Raw genomic sequence first — 24881 nt, 5'->3', positions numbered from 1 at the left:
CCTTTCAAAGATGGAAACTGTTCTGAAGCTGGCACACACTCATCCCATGGCAGGTCACCTTGGGGCAGCGTAAATACTATACAGCGTATCCGAGATCGGTAGTTACACTGGCCCGGCCTGGAGGCTGATGTAAAGTGCTTCTGCCAGGCCTGCCCGACCTGCCAAAAGATGTCGCTCAGGACTCCTCACCCCAGCTTGCTAATTCTGCTGCCCATCATTTGCATGGTGCCCTTGGACCTTGTGGGGCCACTGAGGACAGGTGTTACTGGAACCTCGGGCTGCCCTATGTACAGTTCGGGGTCTGAGAATTCCCCAGGCCTCAACTGGCTTCACTTCTTCGAGCTCCTCTTGGCCGACAACCCCAGGCCTCATGGAGGTCGCCATGAGGTGGGATCAGCAGCCATCAGTGGTGGAACACATCAAGAGATGAGGGAGAGGATCGACCGGGTCATGCCATCAGTCCAGGAACACCACAGCAAAGCCCAGCAAGCCCAACAATGCCACTAGAAAAATATACAGCCCAACCAAGGGAGTTCCAACCTGGAGTCGTGGTCATCATCCCCATGCAAATTCCTAGCCACCTGTCAGGGCCTATATACAGTGCTGGAGAGGGTCTACTATACCACATCAATTTGCTTAAGATATGTGTCGGGATTAGTGACCAGCCCGGTGGAGTCAAGCATTTCTGATCCCGTGGTTGTGGGAAATCAACTCACACCACTCCAGCACCTGATCGGTCAGTTAATGTGTTCTCCCCTCGCCCCACTGAGCGTGTGAGTGGAGCATGATGCCCAGACGGCCCCAGGAGTCATCATCTGGCAGCGGCCCCACCATGTCCCAGAGGCTCATCTGCAAGATATAGAGGATGAGGGCCAACAAATGCTGAAGTTGGGGTCTGCACCACTAACCTCACTTCTTAAAGGAGGATGACGCACCTCTCCTGGAAATCCGAACAGCTACCCTTGAGGAACCTGCTCCACCAGGAGTACCATCGTGTTAGAACATATGTTCCTATAAGCCTTCGATTACCTCTGTTAGTATGCACACATCACCTGGATCTGGACACCCTGGCAGGAACTTCAGTTAGTCTATCCTATGTACCTATTGCTCACAACAATGAGCCAATCCTGTGGATGCAGATGTCTCCACTGTTCACTCACGTACCAAATTCACCCTTGTTGGCGCACTGAAATAAATACCACAAACCTTATACCCTCTCCTTCTCTTCTGTGTGTGGACGTGACAATACTATTGTCGAACTGGTATGTGCATGCTTCCCACCAAGAGGAGTATTCCAGTGGAGCTAGGAAGCTGGAGTGATGTTTTTCCACTTGTGAAACAATTGTTGGTGGCACTAGCTTTATATGATCTTGATCTACCATCCATTATCTCTACAGATGAGTCAGATCATGGTCTGGGTTCACTCAGATTTAACCAGATCACACTTTCCAGCTATGATGTCAGAGAAATACTTTGATTTTGCCTCCTTCAAAGCTCTTTGATAGTTAGCCAATGAAGTAGTATCTCCAGCAACAACTTATCTTTTCCAGTTCCATTCTGCATGCCAACATATTTGTCTTTGTTTCAGTATTTAACCATGGATCCGTCCTAGGATTCAGATGCTTTCTCCAAAAAGGAGCGATAGAACCTAAAATTTTAGTACAAGTAGAAATAAAAAGTAATTTAATTAAAGAGTAAGCTGCTGTTAAGCATCTAAATTATAACAACTGTCTAACGACCAGATCTAAAATAGAACAAGTAAACATTACATGGTTTTGATCTGCAAAACTTAAATCCCCCCAATTTCGCCAGTACAGGTGGAGGTGGGCAATTAAAATCGGTTACCTCTGGAGAGGTATTAGATAAAATTTCACGGCAGTCCTTAAGTGGTCAAGTACTTGTACTTTGCATAGACAGAAGGTCTTCTTTTAGGTCTTGCAGCCTCTCTAAGGAGATTTTTATAGCAATCATTGTTTTCACTCCTTTATCTTTGTGGATATATTTTACAACAAAACAATTAAATTCATTTAATTAGTTAATTCCTCAGATTCATTAATTGATAAATGCATTAAATCAGAAAAAATAAATATCAAATAAAAAATGGTACAAGAAAGTGAAACTGTTTCTTTGCTTTATGTTCTTTCATTAACTATGTATATGTTTTCGTGGCATCATAACCAAACCTCAAAAAGCAGGTTTTGCAAGTGTTAAATTCGATTTACCCCAGGAAGGAATCTTTATCTTTTTTTGACTGCTATCAAAACTTAGCAAATTTAAATGAATTCTGCCATTGTGTTAATAAGAGAGCTGCTGTGTTTCAGAGCTTTATTATCTTAAAAAATAAACAGTAGAGTTTCTGCTCTTTCTTATTTATATTCTGAAAGCTCACTTTCACTTTTGTTATCCCTCCCTCTAAAATGGGTGGTTCTTTTAAAACTGAAGTAGACAGCCTTAACTAATGTTCATTAGAACACGAAGCACCTCAGGCTTTGTTGTAATTATTTGTCTCAATACAATTGGTTCCAAATGAACATTTTCATTTGAAACTAATAACATGGGTTTATTTTTAGGTAAGAATATTTAAATATGTCAATTCAAAAATAATGTGTCAATGTATTTTCTTTAATTACTTTATAATCAATCTGAATTGGTGTTTAATTTACAACTTAGGATTTAAGACTAAATTTGTTTTATTTATAGCAAGAGGCTTAAATAGACATAATGTGCTTCTAGGAGGATACGACCAAAACTGCTTTATTAACAGTAAGTATTATTATTTTTGTATTTATTAATAATTCAATAAAAAAATAATAAAATAAAAAAGGAACCTGATTGTAATTTTAATTGTAAGAGGAACATATATATATTTAAACAAAGTTCTTAAATTTAATTTAATAGTTTTAATATAGGTAGTAATATCTACAAGGGATAAAGGACAACAACAACAAAAAATAAGCATAACACAATTGAAATTTTGCTATCATGTTTCCATAGTTTGCTGCTGAAACAATTTTTGTAGACACACACACAAACATCAGAACTTAGAATTTTTTTTTTTTTTTTAGTAGAGCACTTAAACTTTTTTTACTGTACATTTTACAGTGGATTGCTGGCTGCACAGATACTTAGCACTGTACTATAAATAAACCTTATAGTACTTATTTTAAATAATAACAACTTTCTTTGTTATTAAGTACAATACACCAAATGATTTTATGAAATATGTTGAAGTACTACTTTAATAGGCAGTTAAAGAATTTTACAGACACCTGTATATACACACGCATACACATACTTATATGTATATATATTCGTAATTAGACTTTTAAATAATAAAATTACACATATTTCAAAAATATGTCACATGATTCATTCATGTAGTCTGTTCATTCGATGCGACGATGCGTCGCATTGTGAGGTAAAGTGTGGGTTTGAGAGAGAGATAGACAGAGCAGCGGCCAGAGTTCGTGGCAGAGCTACTAGTTGTTTTTTCTAGCTGTTTTTGTTCTGTAAAACCATTGTTAGTGTCATTTTTAGTTATGCAAAGTTCCCACGATTGTCTGTATCCTCTACTGCAAGCTTTATGATAGAACATGAAACAATGTGACTGTATTATACAATAGTGGATCTAACTAAGAAATGTACATTTCCTTGTAATGAATAATTTTGTTGTTAGAAAGTAGACAGTAGGTCTAATAAATATTATAATCAATCAATAATGAATTAAACATATCCAGATGCATCAGAATAATGGGTTTACTACACAACACCAGTCTTATCTGTGTCTGAGATAACTTCCTGAACTCTCTCCATCACTGATCTTATTCTCATGGTCACTAAATCCCATCTCATTCTCACGCTTATCTGAAGGAAGAGCCCGCTCTGTTCTTTTCTTCTTTATCCATCAAACATGGCGGGCGCTCACTGATATCCTGTTTCATGTATTCATATCTAATCAAAAGTAACATTGTCCATAATACAAAAAGCATTAACATTATATTAGTAGCATTAATAGTGTTATTGTTACAACTTAAAAGATCGCAGTTAACCTTGCTAGCTAGCTAGCTAGCTAAACTATAGAGGGTATGCATGTGACGTCACAACCAATTGACCTTGCACACTGAGTGGCAAAAAGACGTTCTTTAGAAGTCCTTTAGGGCTGTATTTCAAATGATCATGCACACTGCACGACAGTCAAGACATGTTAAAAAGGGTTTTACATCAACCCACACATTATTGACCGCATTGGGCTTAAATGTTGGCTATCATGAAAAGTAGACTGTTTAAACAGTGGCAAAACCAGCATATTTAAGAAGAATAATATAAGCAGCACTACGCACCTTACATGAAAACAGCAGCATGACCGTTGTTTATCATAGCAAAGACAACATATAAGATGAATTTCACGAGTGGATAACGAGAGAGCAGGAGTTTATGGCATATAGAAGAAATCTCCAGCATTAACTCTGATCATGGCTTGTCGTTAAATACAGAGAAAGTTTGATGTTCACAGTAGGAGATGTCACACTACAGGATTATTCATAAAATCGCCTTAAATTATAGAGATATTTATTTATTTATTTTTTCCCAGTTCGTCCAAATTCCATATGGCAACACCATGCTGTAGAGGATTAATAGTATTATTGTTATTACACATTTTATGTTTTTTGTTTTAGTCACAATTTGACCAAAATATGAGCCCAATAAGTAAACATTTTTCCCATATAGAACATACACTCCAGAAAACCATTGGTTAGTGGTTCTGTCCCCAGGTGGAGAGTGTGGTGTAAGGGTCCCTTTTTCCTGCAGAACAGAATCCAGAGGCCCTGGTCGAAGGTCAATGCGTGTTCAGTCTTTTCTTTAACGCCTCGTTAAAAATCAATAATCTTTATTAATCTTTTGTTTCCAATCGTAGTACTGACCTTATACATAATTTTATCTGACTCAATCCTTCTGTGATTTTAGTTATATTTATTTAAATGTAACTGCTGATCCCTCTAGTTGTGATTAAATTTGGATCATTAATCAACTATAATATTTCCTAGTTTCGACTTATCGCTCGTTAGGAGTCTGGGTCGCTTAGAGACCTTGTTTGGCCAGAACAGACTCACGACACATCTGGGCTAGTCTAGTTTACTCTCTTTTTGAAGTCCTTTTGTTCCTTTGGATATCCCTTCTCAGATCAGTATTCACCTCCTTACAAAACCTTTTTTGTAAATACAAAAACAATACATCCCCCCACACACAAAATATTAGTTTTTTTTTCACTTGATGTAGTCTTTTGTATTTATTAATATTTCTTATTTCTAGAGAACTTGAACTGTACAAGCAGAATTATCAGCAAGAACTCCAAGCACGATATAGTATTTTATATATGTCTCTTCTCTCTTTTTCTAAAAATATTTCTCAGGGTGAGTTCATGTTCAGTACATTTCATGAATTGAAGTCAATTTTTTCCAATTCTATTGCCTTTTTTCTCTTAGTCTTTTTTCCTTCATTACTTGCCCATTTTCATCATTTTGACTTGAATTCCTGCATGGCCTTGTTAGCTAAACTGAACATCCAATTGTTCTCTGATTGACGGTTTGCAACGGTTTTGCTTTTATTTGAGTATTGTAGTTTTCCTTGTCCTGATCCTTTGTTTTAGCATTTTGCATATTGTTTAATTTAATTATGTTGCTAAAATTGGTAATGATTTTTATTTTACTTTTGTTTTAATTGATATAAACCTATGTCACTCAGTCTGTTAATGGGTTCTCCTTCAGATCCGTGACTGAAGGAGACATTAATACTCACCAATCATTCAATTTGTTACGATTTGCTAGCACCAGTTTGAAGCCCACACAGAATTTTGCTTTAATTCTTCATGATATATATTTTAAAAGGTACAGGAAACATTTCTTACCACATGTCAGAGCTGCCACTGTATTTGTGATCTTAGTCCTATTCTTGTTTTGGTATGTGTTAATGTATCACTGTATACATTTGTATTTTTTTGATACAGTAAACAATATCAAGACGAGCTGAAAAAAACAAGGTAATACTTATATACTTATATAGATACAATATTTCACTTACCAATATGAACGATTACGCTCTCACGCCGGGCTGACAAATTTGTTGAAAGTCAAGACCATACAGTTTTTTTCAAGTGCTGAGATCTGCATCTGCTGATGGCTTTCATGACGGTGCGGAAACAAAATGTTCAGCTAGTGCGAATACAACTAAATTAAAGCGGGCATTTAACCCCATGTGTTACCTCGGTGATGACATGCCCGTCTTCTACATCGATGCTAGAACAAGCTGCAAGTACCCCCACTCCACATCACATTACTGTTGTGTCTTAAGAAGACTCTTTATGCTGCGATTATGCTCCTTTCAACCCCAAAGCTCATGATGATAATGCCGTCCGTTATATTCCATCAGACAATACCCTCTCACAAGAACAGAACAAAGAAGACTTGGATAAATTCTGTACAGAGCTGGGTTACCAAAACCTGAATTACCTGAAGGCTATGTGCACCACCTCCGCTCGCGTGGTATTCAACGCCACAGATGGGTGTTTCAGCGAAATCGGGTTCAGAATCAGCAATGGTCATGTTGCTGTTCCAGAACATCATCGACAAAGAAAACCAGACTGTATTTGCTTTGATGAGCAATAACATTCTGAGGGTTCAAGGAGTTACTGGAGTTATCCTCTAAGAATTAAGAGATGAGCCATTCATCATTGCAAAACTGAAAGAAATCAGAGAAAAGGTGCTGGACGAGTCCTACAAGAAAGTTGTTTACAACTCTGGCAAAGCAGCGTGTCCGCCCCCGTAGTGTGATCGTAACAACGAGGGGTGGAGAATATAGCGGAAAGAATTTTTTCATGTATTGTCTATGCCCTATTATAAAGAGCAGATGATACAAAATGATGATGCAACCTCGAGTGCAATCCTTCGAGAAAGATCTCCAAGGGTCAAACAAGATGTATAAAAATCCCAAGAAACAAAATGATCGTTATGAAAAGCGCCACAGATACTTGTAACGTATTGATTGATGTTTGTGTTAACAAGAAATTATCCGAAAACGTATTAGTTACTAACATATTGGCTGTTTATCAGAATTTTTCCTTCCATAATTTATACTAGTGTTTTTGTTTAGTTAATTGATCAGTTGCCACGTGTTTCTTTTTTTCCTTCTCTTCACTTAAGTCTTTGAGTCTTGGTGTTATGATCTGGTTCCTGACCTTCCGCCTGTGACTGCTAGAGGTCACCTCATTCACTCCATTTCCCATATCCACCACCGCACCAGAGATTGGCCGCACAGGGCGTTCCTCATTACTCTCTCCCAGCTGTTTTTGACAGCCGTTTCTGAAACTAGTTCCCCCATTTCTGCTTGTCTTGTTGCCCGCCATTTTTTTCTCTCTGCCAGGATTTACCGACCTTGACTGTTTGCCAGTCCACTTGACCACTGCCTGATACTGTTTATGATTCCCTGTGATATCCCCCTGTCATTGTCGCTGATTCTCTGCCTGTATGATCACGATCAATAAATGCTGCAAATGAATCCGAACATCTCCGACTCCTACATTAGACTTGGTTTCTCCTGAGTATTTCACATTAGATTGATTAATGATTAAAAGCTGTTTGTTTGCTAGTTCTACTTCTTTGTCGTGAACTTTCAACAGCAATATTTAACTTATATTTAAACTTAGTATTGTATAGTTTACTAATAAAAGTGAATACAAATCATTACAACATTTTAAAATGTAAGCCTTTTCTGCAAGTACAAAAATAAATGTTTTCAGTTTTTTTTTTTTTTATAATGTCTATTTTATTTAGAAATGAACTGGAAGAATACAAGAAGAACAGTCAAGCAAGGTATAGTATAACATTAGAATATATAATTTATTGGTATTTTCACATTTTATTTTAACAATAGTTTTACGGCTTTTAAAACTGTACAGAAAAACACAAACTATGTATATATATATATATATATATATATATATATATATATATATATATATATATATATAGAGTATATATATATATACAGAGTTGAAAAATGGCATTGTATTCTTATTTTCCATGTGTTATTACTGTATACATTTGTATTCTTTCTTTTAAAACAGTGAAAATCGATACAAAGAGCAGCTGGAACGAAATAGGTAATATAAATTGTAAAAAATAATAATAAAACTGAATTTATATCATTACTAAATACTGTCATGCATGTTATATTTATGCACCCTCAAGTAATGAAAAATTATTTGGCAAAATTAATTATGAATTAAAATTCATTGTTCACAATCTGAGTTGGAAAGAGAATCGATTAGTTCACCGCTCGTTGTTTGGTCATGTGTCGCGGACAGCATTGAATCATTATATTTATTGTTTACTCAGTTACATGATGAATTTCTGTAATATTCAGTAATATAAGTCGCCTGTTGCTGACCACTGCTGTTGGATTTTGTACATGCACTCCCTGAGACGACTCATTTTTCCTGATTCACAAGATTCGTTCAAAATGAAGATTCATTCAAGAACAATCTATAACTGTTCTCTATTTTAAAAGTCTTACCAACAACAGCATTTCTGTAAATACAAATAAATAGTTGTTTTTTACTTGATGTATTATTTATGTGATATTTCTTATTTCTAGAGATGAACTCAAGCAGTGCAAGGCAAATTTTCACTATCAACTCCAAGCATGGTATATAGTATTATGTTGTTTTTAAAAGACCTTGGCAATACTTTTTACAATTTCAAAACTGTACAGAAATGCATTTTCTTATTTACATCAAATAAAGAAAGACATACTCACCAGTCATTGACTTTAGACTTTAGACCATGTTTGACTTGATCTATGGCAGTCTATTTTTAGTTCCTCAAAAGAACAAGAACAACACACTTTTTCTGACCAGAACGCCCACGAGTGCACTAATCGGCGCAAAATGCAATAGCTAATTAAGCAATGTGACGCTTAATGGGGAAAATGAGAACTACGCCAGACTGAAACTAGCAAACACACTTGCATGCACCCTTTGCGCTGGGTGTATGATAGGTTCTAAGTCTCTTCTCTTTTATATGATTGTTTTTAACACAATGTCATGTTCGTGTTTGATACATTTTATACATTGAGGTCAATGTTTATCAATTTTCTTACTCTCTATTGGCTGTACCAACCAGTCTTTTTTTTTCCCTTTTTTCATTCAGATCCTATTCTTGTTTTACATGTGTTAACGTATCACTGTATACATTTGTGTTTTTTTTTTTTTTTACTTCAGTGAATATCAATACAAACAGCAGCTGAAAAAAATAAGGTAATTCTAAATAAAATCATGTATAACATTACTAAACATATTAGTATAATCATTGTTCAAAGAAACATTTTGTACAGTTAAAAATTACTAATATATATATGTATGTATATATACAATTTTATTTTTACATTGTGTATTTTTATACTATATTTCTTAATTCTACTCATGATGTAATGAGGGCACTGGGGTGGTGTTAGAATCCATTTGCAGGGTTTATTCAGCAAACGAGAGACAAGGATCAGAAACAGGCAGTGGGTTAGCAACAAAGCAGTCAGAATAGGTTACCAGGTTAGATGGGCAAATCCATAGCCGTGGTAGAGTAGCAGGCAATGGGTCAAAGCAAAGATGAACAGTCCAAAAAGGCAAACAAAACAAAGGGGCAAATCCAAGGAGCAGAGAGAGCAAACAGGTAGAGATCATACACATACAGCAATCAGAATAAACAGTGAAACGCTCTGTAAGGCAGGCTAGGCTGGCAATACTTCGCTTAGAAGAGTTTTTGAGCTTTGGCTTTATACTGGCCAAAAAGGAAGTGGTTGCAGAGGAAGTGAACCCCCTCTTCTCCGAGAGTCCAGCAACTCACGCACATGTTATGCAGGTTGTCCATCAATATCAAGAGGTGGAGGTGGTTCTGGGGCTTCCTGGCCGGGGTCAGCTCCCAGGTGGACCTGTTTCAGGAGGGATACATAAAAGGACGGAGAGATACGGTAGTTAGCAGGAAGCTAAAGTTTGTACGTTACGTTATTAATTTTAAAAGGACCCACGTACCTGGGACTGAGCTTTCTGCTGGGCAGCCACAGTTTGATGTCCCTGGTTGAGAGCCAGACCCATTGTCCAGGTTGGTAGGGAGGTTGTGGGTGATGTTGTCGATTGGCCTGTAATTCCTAAATACGAACGGCTCTTTGGAGACGAACGTGAACAATATCCCACACCCTCTCACTATGACGAATCCAATCATCGATGGCAGGAACTGAGGATGGTTCACCTGACCATGGGATCAGGGGAGGCTGGAATCCTAACACATTGGAAGGGGGTGAGGCCAGTGGATGAATGAGTAAGGGAATTCTGGTCATATTCAGCCCAGGGTAGAAACTCTGACCACCGATGCTGCTCACGACTGCAATATGTTCTCAGGTAGTGTCCGATTTCCTGTTTAAGCCATTCTACCTGTCCAATTGATTGTGGGAGATATCCTGATGTGAGGCTCACATTAATGTCCAGGTGCTTGCAGAAGGCTCTCCAGACCTGGGAGGTGAATTGGGGACCTCTATCTCTAACTATATCATCCGGGATACCACAGAACCGAAAAACTGGTGAAAGAGTGCCAGAGAGCTGTTTCCATGGCTGTGGATTGTCCCTTGAGAGGTACCAGATGACAAGATTTAGAAAAACGATCAATGATGACTAAAATGGTGGTGAAGTGATCAGATGGATGTAAGTGCATTATAAAGTCTATGGAGAGGTGGGACCATGGTCGCCGGGAATGAGTAAGGGCATAAGGAGCCCGGATGGCAGTTCCTTGGAAGTTTTGGATTGTGCACAGACTTGGCAAGATTTTACGAATTAGTGATCTCGCGACATGGTGGGCCACCAGAAGGAGTTTTGGGTTAGTTGGATTGTTCGGGATATGCCTGGGTGTCCAGCGGCGAGGGACATATGGACCCACTGGATGACTCGTGGTCGAACGGGTTGCAGAAACATATTGTTTGTTGGAGGGACAGTTCCCTGGAGCTGGCTCGTTTTGCTGGGCTTGTTGAATCTCCTCCATAAGATCGCAAGAGACTGGGGCCAAAATAACAGAGGAGGGATTATAGGTTCATGGTTTGAAGGATTGCTGTAAGATTCATAGTGTCTGGAGAGGGCATCCACTTTACCGTTCTTGCTACCAGGTCGGGTAGGTAACTGTGAAACAGAATCGGGTGAAAAAGGGACCAGCGTGCTTAACGGGGGTTCAGATGTTTTGCACTCTTGATATATTCAAGGTTTTTATGATCTTTTATCACCTGGAAGGTGTGCTTGGCTCCCTCTAGCCAGTGTCTCCATTCTTCCATAGCAGCTTTCATCGACAGAAGTTCCTTGTTTCCTACATCATAGTTACGCTTCAGCAGAAGATAGCTTCTTAGAAGAATGTTCAAGGGTGTAGTTCGCCTGTGTTTTCAGCTCCCTCTGGGAGAGTATGGCCCCGATACTACAGTCAGATGGGTCTACTTCTGCAACAAAGGGTAGATCAGGATCAGGATGTTTCAGTATAGGAGCAGACATAAATCGTCCCTTCAAGGTGACAAAAGCTAGACTGGCTTCCTTGGTCCAACTGAGTTTGCAAGGTTTACCCTTTAATAATGAGGTTAGTGGCGATTCAAACGTGGTGTAGTTCTGGATGAATTGGCGGTAGAAGTTGGCAAATCCTAAGAATCATTGCAGCTCCTTGATCGTGGGTGGGTTGTGGCCAGTCAGTAATGGCTTGGACCTTTCTCTCATCCATGCTCACCCCATGATGACTCACATGGTAACCTAAGAAGGTTGTTTGCCGGACATGGAATTCACATTTCTCTGCCTTGACGTAGAGCTGGTTCTCTAAAAGACTGGACAAAACTGTTCGTACATGGTGGAAATGGTCTGATTCTGATTAAGAGTAAATGAGAATGTCATCGATGTAGGCAATAACGTGTCGATCAATCAGGTCTCTGAAGGTTGCGTGCTAATGAAAGATTGAAAGACTGCAGGTGCATTACTAAACCCATACGGCATTACCTGATACTCGTAGGACCCCTGCTGGTGAGAAATGCTGTCTTCTATTCAACGCCTCCCTGATGCGAATGAGATTATAAGCACTGCAAAGGTCTAGTTTGATGAAAATGGTTGCTTCCTCAGTTGTTCAGAATGCGAAGTTATTTCAAAATAACCTTGTGCTTGGGTGAATCAACAATGTAAATGTGATTGACTCTTCGTTGAAGATGCCTACATGGAGGGTGAGAGTCTGGGTTCGTTGGGAGATGCCTGAGTCAATGAGGTGTTGTGGATGGCTTTGATCTTTATGGGTGGATTCCAAGGCTGTGTGGGAATGTTGTATTTAGAAATAAGTCTCTGGTCAATCAGGAAGATGGTTCTTGCGTCTGGGGTGCTGTCGCATCAGGTTGTCGATCTTTATAGTCATTGTTACAAATTCTGGAAAAGACATATCCTCCCACTAACTCAGACTGTAATTCGGGATTCAGAGTATTTGAATGTAGCTTCTAGGGCCATGTCATTCCAGCTGCTCTGAGCAGCAAGAGTTGAAACTCGATAGTGTAGTCAGCTGCTGGACGGTTACCCTGGGTTATATGAATCAGTTGGGTGGATACATCCTTGCCGCTGGCTGGATATTCAAAACCTCTCGAAGTTGTTGAGAGAAATAGTCTACAGAAAATCAGAAATGAGCATCCGAATCCCAGACAGCCAAACCCAATCTAGCGCTCTTCCGGTTAACAGAGTCATAACGCAAAGCTTACTGGTTGAAGAGTAGGTGATGGTAGAGTTCGAATGAAGTGTGTGAGGTGTTCGTTTACTGCCTGTAGTTTGTTGAGCTGCTCTTGATAACTTTGAAGCAAGTCTTGCTGATAAACGATTGCCGCTTGAAGATTAGTAGTCCCTGCTGGATTCTTGGTAGGCAAAAGTATTCTGTAATGAGGGCACTGGGTGGTGTTAGAATCTATTTGCAGGGTTTATTCAACAAACGAGACAAGGATCAGAAACAGGCAGTGGGTCAGCAACAAGGCAGTCAGAATAGTTTACCGGGTTAGATGGGCAAATCCGTAGGCGTGGTAGAGTAGCAGGCAATGGGTCAAAGCATGAACAGTCCAAACAAAACAAAGGGGCAAATCTAAGGAGCAGAGAGAGCAAACAGGCAGAGATCATACACATACAGCAATCAGAATAAACAATGAAACGCTGGTAATGCAGGCTAGGCTGGCAATACTTCTCTTAGAACAGTTTGTGAGCTTTGGCTTTATACTGGCCAAAAAGGAAGTGGTTGCAGAGGAAGTGAAGCAGAGTCAGTACTCCGGTGACGGCTCCCTTTGCTGGTGTTGTGTTACACATGAACTGGAACAATACAAGAAGAATTCTGCGCACTTTCAAGCAAAGTATAGTATTAGAATAGAATATATTATTAGCAATAATTTTACACATTACTATTTTTTATTCATAAAAATACACAAAATAAAGGAATAAATAGGTACAACTTATTCATGTCATGTTGGGCCCCCTTTTTCCTTTTTAAAATGTTGCATTCATTCTTTATGACATACACATATTCTTGTCTGTACTGTGCTATCAGCTAAATATGTCAATTCTAATATTTATACATACCGCCACAGTCCTCCTATATAGAGACAAACACTTTAATGACGTCCTCAAAGTTGTTCTATTACTGTATACATTTGTATTCTTTCTTTTAAAACAGTGAATATCAATATACAGAGGATCTGAAACTATACAAAGAGGAGCTGAAACGAAAAAGGTAATATAAACTGATGTCATTTATAATGTTATAAGGTCCCAGAACTGATCCTTTTGGTGCTCCACACTTTACTGGTGATAACTTAGATTACTCCTTTAAAAAAAAACAAAAAGCAATTTGGTAGTACTTGGACATGTAGGAGAAAGCATCATAAAGCTTGCTCTTGAATGCCTGTATAGTTTTGCATTCTATGAGTAGTGCATAAAAATCACTCTTCACAATTTATTTAGTAATTGCTTAATAGCAAGGGTTGGGGTCTCAGCATATTATTACTACTTATAAACCACATATTAATGCATTACTATGTACTATCATATTTTAGGTCCCTTAAACCTACCTTACTAAGTATTAATAAGCAGCAAATTAGGACTTTGAGGGAAAAGGCATAGTTAATAACGCATGCTCTTTTAGCGATGGGAATTTCTGATCATTTTGCTTACTCTGACCTTTGAGTCTCATTCAGCAAAATGCTTTTTCCAAGTAATTTTGTTAATTTTGTTAATTTTATCATTAATACATAAAATGCTATGTGTCACTTCCTCTAACATATATACTACTTATGCAAACTTTGATGACACTACAAACAATACAAAGCTACACTGTGGAAAGATAATCGATTAGGTCAGCGTTTGTACTCTTGTCAAGTGACATGACAGCTTTGAATAGATAATTTAGTTCATTTACAAACTTCCTTTTAATATATAGTTTAAAACCATCGTTCCTGATGCTTCTGATCTTAAATTTTAGCTTTTTATTTCTTACTGTTTATAAATGTACTGTTAAAAATGTTTGAGTTCACGTCATGATCAATGTTATTATAAAGGTAATAAATAGCCTATTTATATCTCAGGCTATCACATGATGAATGAATGACTCAAACCCAAGTCTCAAAACAGTTGAACTCATTTCAGTACATAACCTATAGGATGTTGTGCACGCACTCCCGGGACCACTTGTTCTTCCCAAGACAACTTAAAGATTCATTCAAGAATGACCCATTACTGTTCTCTATTCTAAAGTCTTACCAAAGCATCTTCACAAAATACAATGCAAATACAAAAACAAAAAAACACACAAAATATTAGTTTTTATGGTGCAAGAAGGATTTTCTGCATGAACTTCAAACACGGTATAGTATTATAGAGTGTACTGTTGTTTTTAAGAGACCTTGGCAATACTTTTACAATTTCAAAACTGTACAGAAATGCATATTTTTCTTATTTACATCAAAAGCATATAGCCCAGATTATCTGGCATGAAACAGGAAAACACTGGAGAATGAGCAGAGGAGGAGTAAAGACAGACAGATCAGAGGTCCTTCTTCTGGCCTGGCATTACAATTTTATGCTAATTGCAGTAAAACAAGCATATGGCTATTCTCTTTTTTGGAAGTAAAATACATTACTTACTCCTGCAATTTTTTTACCATTAATGTAAGTTTAGTGTAGTAAACCTTTCTTTATGCTACTATAAGATAAATATTTGCAGTGTATTTATAAAATATGTACATTTAAAATGATTTCCCTGTTAGTTTACATTTTGTATAAGGTTGTCACAACGAGGGCTGACTATTGTAGTGGGAGTGGTGCCCTGCCTTGGGGTGATGCCCTGCGCGTGTGGTAGGTTTGTGATTTTTTTGTGTTTTGGTGATTCATTATCACAGTGAATAGCGATGCTAGAGGCTGACCATTCCTTTCCCCAGGAGGGCGACCACTACTACGGGTAGAGCTCTAATAGTGCTGAAGATATTAGAGGTTGGGGAAGGTTTGAACAGTTCAGTGGACCAAGTTGAGGCGAACCAGTGGTTGCGGTAGAACCCCCGAAGCCTACGGAAGGGGCGGCGTCTGTTAATAATTGGATATCATTAGGGGAGGCTATTAGGTCTCTGTAGAAAAAAGACTGGCAATTCCACAGCTTAAGGAACGAGATCCATAGGTGGAGATCTCGGAGGCAGGGATCAGTTAGGACTAGTTGATCTTCGAGGTTGTGGACTGATGAAGCCAAAGTGAGGAAGTGGGAGATAAATGGCGGGTCCTTGAATTATCCGCATTGCAAAGTTTAAGTGCCCGAGGACGGATAGTAATTCGCGCTTGGCAAACTAGGGGTTGGCTAGGAGATTGAAAGCTACTAGAATGGTTCTTCCAGTCTTTTCTTGGAGGAGAGAGGGTTTTTTGAGTCGAGATTGATGCCTTGAAATTCTGTGGAAGTACTGGGGCCTGAGGTTTTTCTTGAGCTAGGGGAATTCCTAGGTCAGCAAAGACTTTTTGACTGTCAAAAGATTGGCCGCTGGGATAGTGTTCGAGGAGAAACAATGAGGAAATTGTCGAGGAGATGGATGCGATAAGGAATTTGATAGTTATTACAGAGAATCCAGCAAACTGCTTCAGACAGCATGTCGAAAATTTGGGGATGCCGATCATGAATCCTACGTCCCACTTCTTTTCTTTATTAAGAGGTCTATCATTTCTAGTTCTGTCAAGGTGGACTTGAGGTTAGGTCAGATTTTGAGAGGGAGTCTGCTGACTCTGGGATGGAAACCATGTGATAAACCTGATAAGAGATAATTAGAAAAGTTAGGATCAGGATGAAGCAATAATTCAGAAGCCACATGAGAAATATTATTGGGAGTCAATAAATATTGCTTATTATTCATTGCTTTGAACAATGAGCAGATGAGGTGGGAGTGGGCACAAAAATTACACAATTAATGCAAGGATGGCAGAGGGAGAGGAGAGGGGCGGGGCGGTTGGGGGTTGAGGACTAGGGACAGGAAACTTGTGGACAGAGCAGGTTCGGGGCGGGAGAGGATAGAAGGATCGATGAAGGGGCATGCATGATGGATGAATGTGAGATGGACCTGCAGACCATGCAGGTGATATTGCGCAACCAGTGAAAACGTTTGTTATGGAGTTCGGTGTCTATGGCCTCCCAGTATGGGCATTGGTTTCCACTAGGAAACTCTGATCGCACACTTTGTGGAAAAAAATTTATAGTAAGTATAGAAGTGGGAGCCCCCATAAGACAATGTGAGTTCGGCAATAATAGCCAGATAATCACCAAGCCTCACTCCTCCTGTGAGGGGAAAGACGGAACAGATTACCTCTGAGTATCTGTTGAATGCGATGACAAATTCGGAAAAAGATAAGATGCGTGGCTGATTACGAGCGGTGGTTTTTGGAGTAAGGGAAAATTCGATGCAGTCAACTTGGTGGATTGCGGGTATCAGGGAAATAGGAGAAATGAGAGTAAAAGTTGATGGCATTCTGCCACCTCCTAGTGGGCGGAGGCTTATGCATGGTGCAAGCTGACTTTCCTCGGGTTTTCCACTGGGAGAATTACGGCTTCTTCAGTTTTTTTTCCTTTCTTTTGGCTGGAGGAGAAATATTTGGCAAAGCTGCCCCTATTTGATAAGCCTGAATACAGCGAGTGAAGCTCTGCCTTTTTAGTGCGGCAGGCAGAATGGAATGTTTATGCGTTTGCGGAGTGTTTGACACAAAGCCGTAATTGTCCATTTTCCGTGGCTGGAGCGGAAGAAAATGCCGAATTAGTAAGAAGGAAGCTAGGGAAACTTGAGGACGCTCTGGAAGGTGGAGGTGAACAGGATCTTAATTTCATTGGCGAATGGATAGTCGCTCACTCCTGGAAGAAGCCGTGGGCTCGCTTTGGAGTTCCAGGCAGGGTGTTAAGCGTGCTTGCTGAGCGGAGTCGTGGAGTTATCGGGCGCCCTCGATTTTGTAGTTTCTGGCGATTGGTCTTGTTCGACATGCTCAATATCATGCTATTACTAGATATCGAGGTAAGAGAGGTTCTGTGTGAATTTATAGGAGGCTTCTCTTGCTCTGGTTGGATAATGGCGTGATTAGGAAACTAGAAGCCAGGGTTAATTATAGCGTGTGCTCCTCACAAAATTTGTTTTATAGCTGCAAACAATTTTTACTGTTCCTATTTTTGGTTTAATTAAGTCATTTAGTTTGCTAGCACCAGTTTGAGCCCCAATGTGACAACTGAATTTGTTTAAATTCTTCATGATATATATTTCAAAAGGAACAGGAAACATTTCTTACCACATGTCAGAGCTGTCACAGTCATCTGTTGAGCTTTATGGTGTATATAAGAGTTGTATTATATTATTGGCTAATATAGTGAATATATATACAAAGAGATCTAGAAAAAAATCCAACTTGCATACTAAAAAAAAATAAAATCATGTATAACATCACTAGATGAATTATTAGTAATCATTTATAGTGTTATGTCATGTTTACATAAATAAACTGGCTTTAAGTAAAATGAATCTCTTTTTCTGTGTATGTGTATATATATATATATATATATATATATATATATATATATATATATATATATATATATATATATACTCTCATATATATATATAAATTTAATGTTGTGTATTTTTATGCTGTATTTCTTAATTCTAGTCATTGTATATATATATTTCCTGCTCAGCTAAATATGCACTATTACTTATACATACAGAGCTGCAAGTCACATTTTGAAAACCAGCACTTCAATGGCATCCCATAAAGTTTCTTTGTTTTGCATGTTATTGTGGTATCTTACTGTATATATTTTGTATTCTTTCTTTTCTTGAAGTTATGAATATCAATACAAAAGAGGAGCTTAAAGCAATACAAAGAGGAACTGAAACAATGCAAGGACGAGCTGAAACAAAAAGGTAATATAAACTAAAGTCATTTTAACATTACTTAATAATGAATTATAATCATTGATGGAAATAACAGGGTTTTAAATAAATAAACCAACATTTTTTCCCAGTAACGAAGTAAGCAAATGAATTTCCCCTGTTACAATGATGGCCTTTTACTGACAAAAAAGCAGTGCTACTACAAGTTATTATAGGTTAATTTAAATGGGTCTTGGAGAAGACAATGTAGGTCTTGCTTTGACATTGTATACCATGTGTTTCTGGATGCAGTCATTACCTGGCATTAGGTGATGGTCATAGTGCAGCTGCCTCACGTGCCGGGCCTAGAGTATTCTGAGGTGGCAGTTGTGGATGGGTCAGGCTCTGTGACCTGAAAGGGGAAAATTACCGTTCCCTGTTACAATGCCACTTCCATTACCTACAAAAATTGCAGTGTTACTACAATTTGTTTATAAGCTCAGTTGATTTTAATCGATGCGCAGTGTAGCGTGACTTGTATTTGATATGATAAGCTGTAGTGTGAAGGCACATGGGTCACCGGTGCTTTAACTCACTACACAAAGAAACAAACAGAGCTAGATATAGAGCTAGAGCCGGACAGCCCTTAGCAAAGTTGGCGAGGTTGAGAAGATCCTCAAAGTATTCCTTCCACCACTGGCGATGTCCCCTGTCAGAAGTCAGCACTGTATACAGTGTTAGCAGGGTATTGCTTCGCCCTCCTGAGGTGTCGGACAATTTGCCAGAACCTCTTGAGGGCCGTCAATAATCCTTCTCTATGGCCTCACCAAACTCCTCCCAGACCCGAGTTTTGCCTCCTCACAATCACTCGGGCATAGTCTTTAGCCACCAGTACCTGTCAGCTGCCTCAGAGTCCGATGAGCCAACCAGGCCCGATAGGACTCCTTCTACAGCTTGACAGCATCCCTTTAGTGCGGTGTCCACCACCGGGTTGGGAGTTGCAAAGCTTCAAACAGTCAACAATGGAGGCAGAGAGCATAGTCCACTCTGACTCAAAGTCTCGACCTCCCTCAGGATCTGGTCAGGCGATGTCGGAGGCGGGGAGTTAAAGACCTCCTGACAGGGTCTCTTCTAAACGTTCCCCAATGAGACCCTCACGAGTACGTTTGTGTCTGCTAAGTCTGTCCAGCTTCCCCACGCCAGTGGATCAAACTCACCACCAGGTGGTGCTCAGTTGACAGCTCCGTCCCTTTCTTCACCTGAGTGTCCAAGACATACGGCCAGAGGTCAGATGTAACAACCACAAAGTCGATCATCGACTAATATATATATATATATATATTGTGACGAGTCAGCTGCCCTCCCATTTATTGTCATCATCAACCCATCCTTTGTTCGCCACCCTTCACCAGGCTCCCGGCGGGAGTGGGCATATCCGAGAGGAGGGCCGTGGTGGAGAGGTCTGGCAGCGTGTGACCCAGGCACACCTGAGAAGTGCAGTTGAACACCGTCACCACTGCCGTTTGTCCTTGTGGGTCAGGAAGGGTGCGTGAATGGACTTGCCACGCCGACCCAGAAGAAGCAAGCTGTTGGACTCCGTTGTCAGGCGATGACTGCACACGTGTACGCTGATGGGCCAGGATGCCGGGCTGTTTTATCCCTTCTGACTGCCAGCCAGGAAAAAGCAAAGGAGAAGCTGCCGGACCAGAGAGAGGAGCGCGTGCGTCACCGGACTCTGCCCTTACCTGGACCATTCCCCCTGGAACACTACCCGACCTGCACTCCTGCAGCGGCCAGAGACACCCAGTTCCCCATTTATATTTGGACACTTTTTTCCCTGACGCTACACCCACTGTGTCTGTGGTTAGCTCCTCCACTACACAATATATATATATATATATATATATATATATATATATATATATATATATATATATATATATATATATATCTATATATATATATAAAAATAACATCATATATCATATAATGCTGTGAAACAAACTACTATGACCTGATTACATTCCCAAAGGTTTACTTTATATTTTTAATAATATATTAGAATTTAATAGGTGTCTCTCACATTATCCACAGAAACATTAAAATGAGTGTAGATTAGTGTAGAAATGTTTTATAAGATTTTTTTTTTTTTCTGTTGAGTGTCATTTTCCTTTATTTACCATATTTATATTTGGGACAGTTATTTGAAGTTATTTGACATTATTGAAAAGTTACTTTCCCTGGTATTAGTAGCTATAACTAATTACTTTAAAGTAATCTGCCAAAAACCAGTTATAATCATGCATATTACATTTGTTTGTTTGTTTGTTTTTTTGTTTGTTTTTAAAACATGTTTGTGAACCTAATGTAATGAATAAATGGACCCATTCTTATTATTGACTACTTGATCTTTATCTGGAACCAGTGTTACTTTCATATGCAGCTGCAAGTATCAGGCTGGAGGTGTGCACACCCCCCAGTCCTGAGCCTTATAGTGAGGTGATTAGTTCCTTGGTATGCCCTGGTTCTTTTTTTATTTCTAGAGGTGTATAGGAGCTGATGAGCTTGTGGATGGCCCTTTTTTTGGCGGAGGCTGCTTGTCTGCCTCCTCCATCCGAGACTACCCCAGATGGTGGGGTGACCAGAATGCGTTGATATTTCTCAGGTGGAGAGTGTAGTTTGGCATCTGTGCACGCAAGGCGATGCCACTTGGAGGAATGGTTCTTGTCTCCTATCCAGAGCCTGTAAGCTGTCTGCTGCTCCTGTGGCTAAAGTTGTGTCTGGCTGTCCTGCAAGAATATTGAGCTTATTGAGTTATTAAAATGTAGGCCAAGAGTGCCATGGCTGGGGGACTTTGACAAAGTTGACCTGAAGTAAGCCTACTTCCATGTCTTGATTCTTCATCAACACAGACCGTTTCTTTGGTATGCATTTGAGAGAGTCAACCTGGCAGTACAAAGTATTCTCCATCAGGCTGTCCCTGTCCCCTGCATCTTTGCCCCATCCCTGTGGACATTAAGATCTTAACTATCTTGACGACTGGTTCATCATGGCCCAGTCTTGAGACCAGTTGTGCAATCACAGGGACCTGGTGCTCCAGCATCTCAGCCAGTTGGTGCTTCAGGTCAACTGGGAAAAAGCATGATGTATGATGGCACGTTTCTCAGAGGAGCTCACCCAGTCAGTGTTGAACTGCCTGTGTTCCCTCAAAGGCAGGATGGTGGTCCCACTGAAACACTTCCATACACCCAGATTGTTGCATATGAGACCACTTCAGCACTGGCTTCACTCCCGAGGCTCGAGATGGGCATGGAACCGTGGGACACTCTGTGTGAACAATTTAACATGCGGTCAGACCTTGCCTTTCTACGGGCCAGGGTGCCCTTAGAACAAATGACTAGGCATGTTGTTCTCACAACAGATGCCTTCATATCAGGCTGGGGCACCACATGCAACATGCAGGCAGCCTCGGAGCTCTGTATGGGGCCTCAACTATTTTGGCACATCAACTGCCTAGAGCTGTTGGCCTTCCGGTCACTGCAGCAGGGTAAGCATGTGTTGTTCCGCATGAACAACACTGTGGCTGTTTGTTATCAACCACTGGGGTATACAATCACGTTGCATGTCTCAGCTCTTACTGACATCTCCCCCTCTGGAGTCAGCCATGGTTCAAGTCACCAATAATATTCCAGGACAGCTTAATCACGCAGCAGACATACTCTCATAACAGTTCGTGTTTTTGGCGAATGGTGACTGTGGTGACCACCAGATGGTTCATTGGATACAAGTTGTGCCTTCCTCCCAGTAAGCCTTCTCACACAGAAACTCGGCGGAGGTCCAAGGAGAGCGAGAACACCCATATTCTGGGTGGGCCAGTGAAACTCATGCTCCTCGCGATAGCCCTCCCTTACCAAATATTTCTGAGAAAGGACCTCCTTTCTCAGAGGCTTCACTCTCTCTGGCACCGATCTGTGGAATTTCTACGTGGAACCGATCTGTGGAACCTCTACATGTGTTCCTGGATGGGACTCCAGCAGACTTGAGTGGTCTACCACCATCGGTGGTGGACACTATCACTATGCATCTAAAATACACAAAGTCATTTAATTTGTTATTTACTAGCACCAATTTGAACCCCATTTGCCTACAGACTTTTCTTTAATTCTGATATATATTTTTAAAGGTACAGAAAACATTTCTTACCACATGTCAGAACTGTCACAGTCATCTGTGACACCTAATGAGTGCATTTTTTCATATTGTGTATTTTTATGATATATTTCTTAATTCTAGTGAGGAACTGGAACAATGCAAGAAGAATTCTGAGCACCTTCAAGCAAGGTATAGTAATATTATCATAGAATATAGAATATTATTTTCAGTCCTTAGCAATAGTGTTATATTTTAAGACTGTACAGAAAAACACATTACTTTTTAGTTTATAAAAACATATATGTGTGTGTGTGTGTGCACATGCACATGTGTATATACACATTCTCATCTGTGCTGTACTATCAGCCAAATATGGCAAATATAATATTTATACATACAGCCACAGTCCTCCTATAAAGAGCCAATGTCGTCCTTAAAGTTTAATTCTTGTTTTCCATGTGTTATTGTATTAAATGTATACATTTTGTATTCTTTCTTTTTAAAACAGTGAATATCGATACAAGGAGGAGCTGAAACAAAAAGGTAATATAAACTGAAATCATTACTTAATAATGTATTATAATCATTGATGGGAATAATGGTGTTATAAATAAACAGCGTTATTCTTTCCAGTAACGAGTCATCAAACTAATTACTGTTTCCCCCGTTACAATAGCCCTACCGTTATTGACAAAAAAAAAAAAGCAGAGCTACTATATTTTATTATAGGCTCAGTTGTTTTTAATGGATGTGCGTTTCTTTAGCAAATCAAGCGCAGACAATGTCATTGATATTCAAAAAACCCTAGCAGCTCATTATTCCTAGTGCGTTAAATATCGTTATTAGTAGTAGAATTCGTAGTTTTGCAATTTTACGGCAATTTTTTTCATTTCCCCCTTTTTTATAGAAACAAAAAGTTTCCTATTTTGGTCATTTTCCTGTCATTGTCTAGTCTGATTATGATTCCGTTCAAATGTTTTTTTAATCCATTGTAGTTTAGTTCCTGTAATTTTTGCTATAATTCTCTGATATATATATATATATATATATATATATATATATATATATATATATATATATATATATATATATATATATATATATATACATATATATATAGGTACAGAAACATATCTTACCATGTCAGAGCTGTTAATAGTCAATCCACTTAATAGTGTATTATTGTGTACTTTTATTTCTTAACTCTAGTCAGGAACTGGAACACTACAAAAGATTTCTGAGTGCGTTCAAGCAAGGTATAGTATTAGGAATAGAATATAGAATATATTTATATTTTTCGGTCCTTAGTGATAGTTTTATATTTTAAAACTGTACAAAACCACAAAAATATTTTTAGTTTATGAAAAACACAAATAAAGTTATACTGTATATAGTGTGACGGTGTGAAGGAAACACACAACAAGGAGAGCTCAAAATAAATTCCCCCGGAGGGTGGATTTATTAAACAAAGGAGAAATGATATGGGTGAAAAAGTGTGCAAAAACGTGACAGGTGCTGCTGTGCTCTCTTCCATCGGTGCGTTCCTGTGGTGCAGTGGGTCCGTGCCTGGGGTGAGGTTGATCGGATAACACGCTGCTGTCTAGGAAAAATGGAGAGAACACGTTACTGTCAGCTTGTCTGGAGGCCATGCTGATCTCTCTGGCATGCCTCGTGGCTTTTTCAAGCCAGGGGGTAATGAGCAGCAGCTGCTTCCGATCAGCCAGTGATGAGCGTGTCCAGGTGCTCCTTGTTGATTTTCAGGGCAACGCTGATGGACATTCGGGACGCTCGTCACAATAGTTATGTAATGAGGACCCAGAAGGCTTGGCAGAATCCATGTGCGGATGTTTTAATGAAGACTGAGACAATAGACATAAACAGTAAAACAGTACAGGGTCGATAGCAGGAAGACCTGAAGAGGAAGATCTGAATATGGTGTCATTAGGCAGGCGAAGAGTCGTTATCAGAGTAGCAATCAGAACAGGCAAACACAAAAGGCAAACAGAATCCAAGGCAAGGTCATAAACGTGGTAGCAATGAGAACAATAGGAAACAATGCTCGGTAAGGCAGTAAGACTGGCAATACTTTGCAAAGCGAAGATGGAAGAGTCTCTGTTTAAATGGCTCTCAAAGTCGAGCTAGTCGAGCTAGTATTCGGGTGAGGGTTCCCTCTGGTGGCCAGGCATTACAAGGTACAACTTACTGATGTCAAGTTGGACCCTCTTTTTCTTTAAATTTTATGACATAAAATATCCAGTGAGTGGCAGTTTTGTGGC

The 24881-nt window shown here is 39.4% G+C and overlaps 1 protein-coding gene and 1 long non-coding RNA gene across 50 annotated transcripts in view; one reads left to right on the top strand and one right to left on the bottom strand.

Annotated features, from left to right (window-relative positions):
* LOC122331512 (trichohyalin-like) overlaps window positions 1–24881 on the bottom strand; it is a 590129-nt gene that overhangs the window by 40218 nt on the left and 525030 nt on the right. The gene's annotated exons all lie outside the window — the stretch shown is intronic.
* Window positions 5776–23835, top strand: LOC122331610. The gene is made up of 8 exons (XR_006248233.1): window positions 5776–5885; window positions 6005–6037; window positions 7827–7865; window positions 8120–8155; window positions 8650–8700; window positions 9275–9310; window positions 13752–13808; window positions 23815–23835. It is a non-coding gene; the product is annotated as an uncharacterized LOC122331610 (long non-coding RNA).

The sequence above is a fragment of the Puntigrus tetrazona genome, unplaced genomic scaffold, assembly GCF_018831695.1.
Source record: "Puntigrus tetrazona isolate hp1 unplaced genomic scaffold, ASM1883169v1 S000000001, whole genome shotgun sequence".
Lineage (NCBI taxonomy): Eukaryota > Metazoa > Chordata > Actinopteri > Cypriniformes > Cyprinidae > Puntigrus > Puntigrus tetrazona.
The sequence above is the reverse complement of the archived record's forward strand: the minus strand, read 5'-3'. Positions and strand labels throughout refer to the sequence as shown.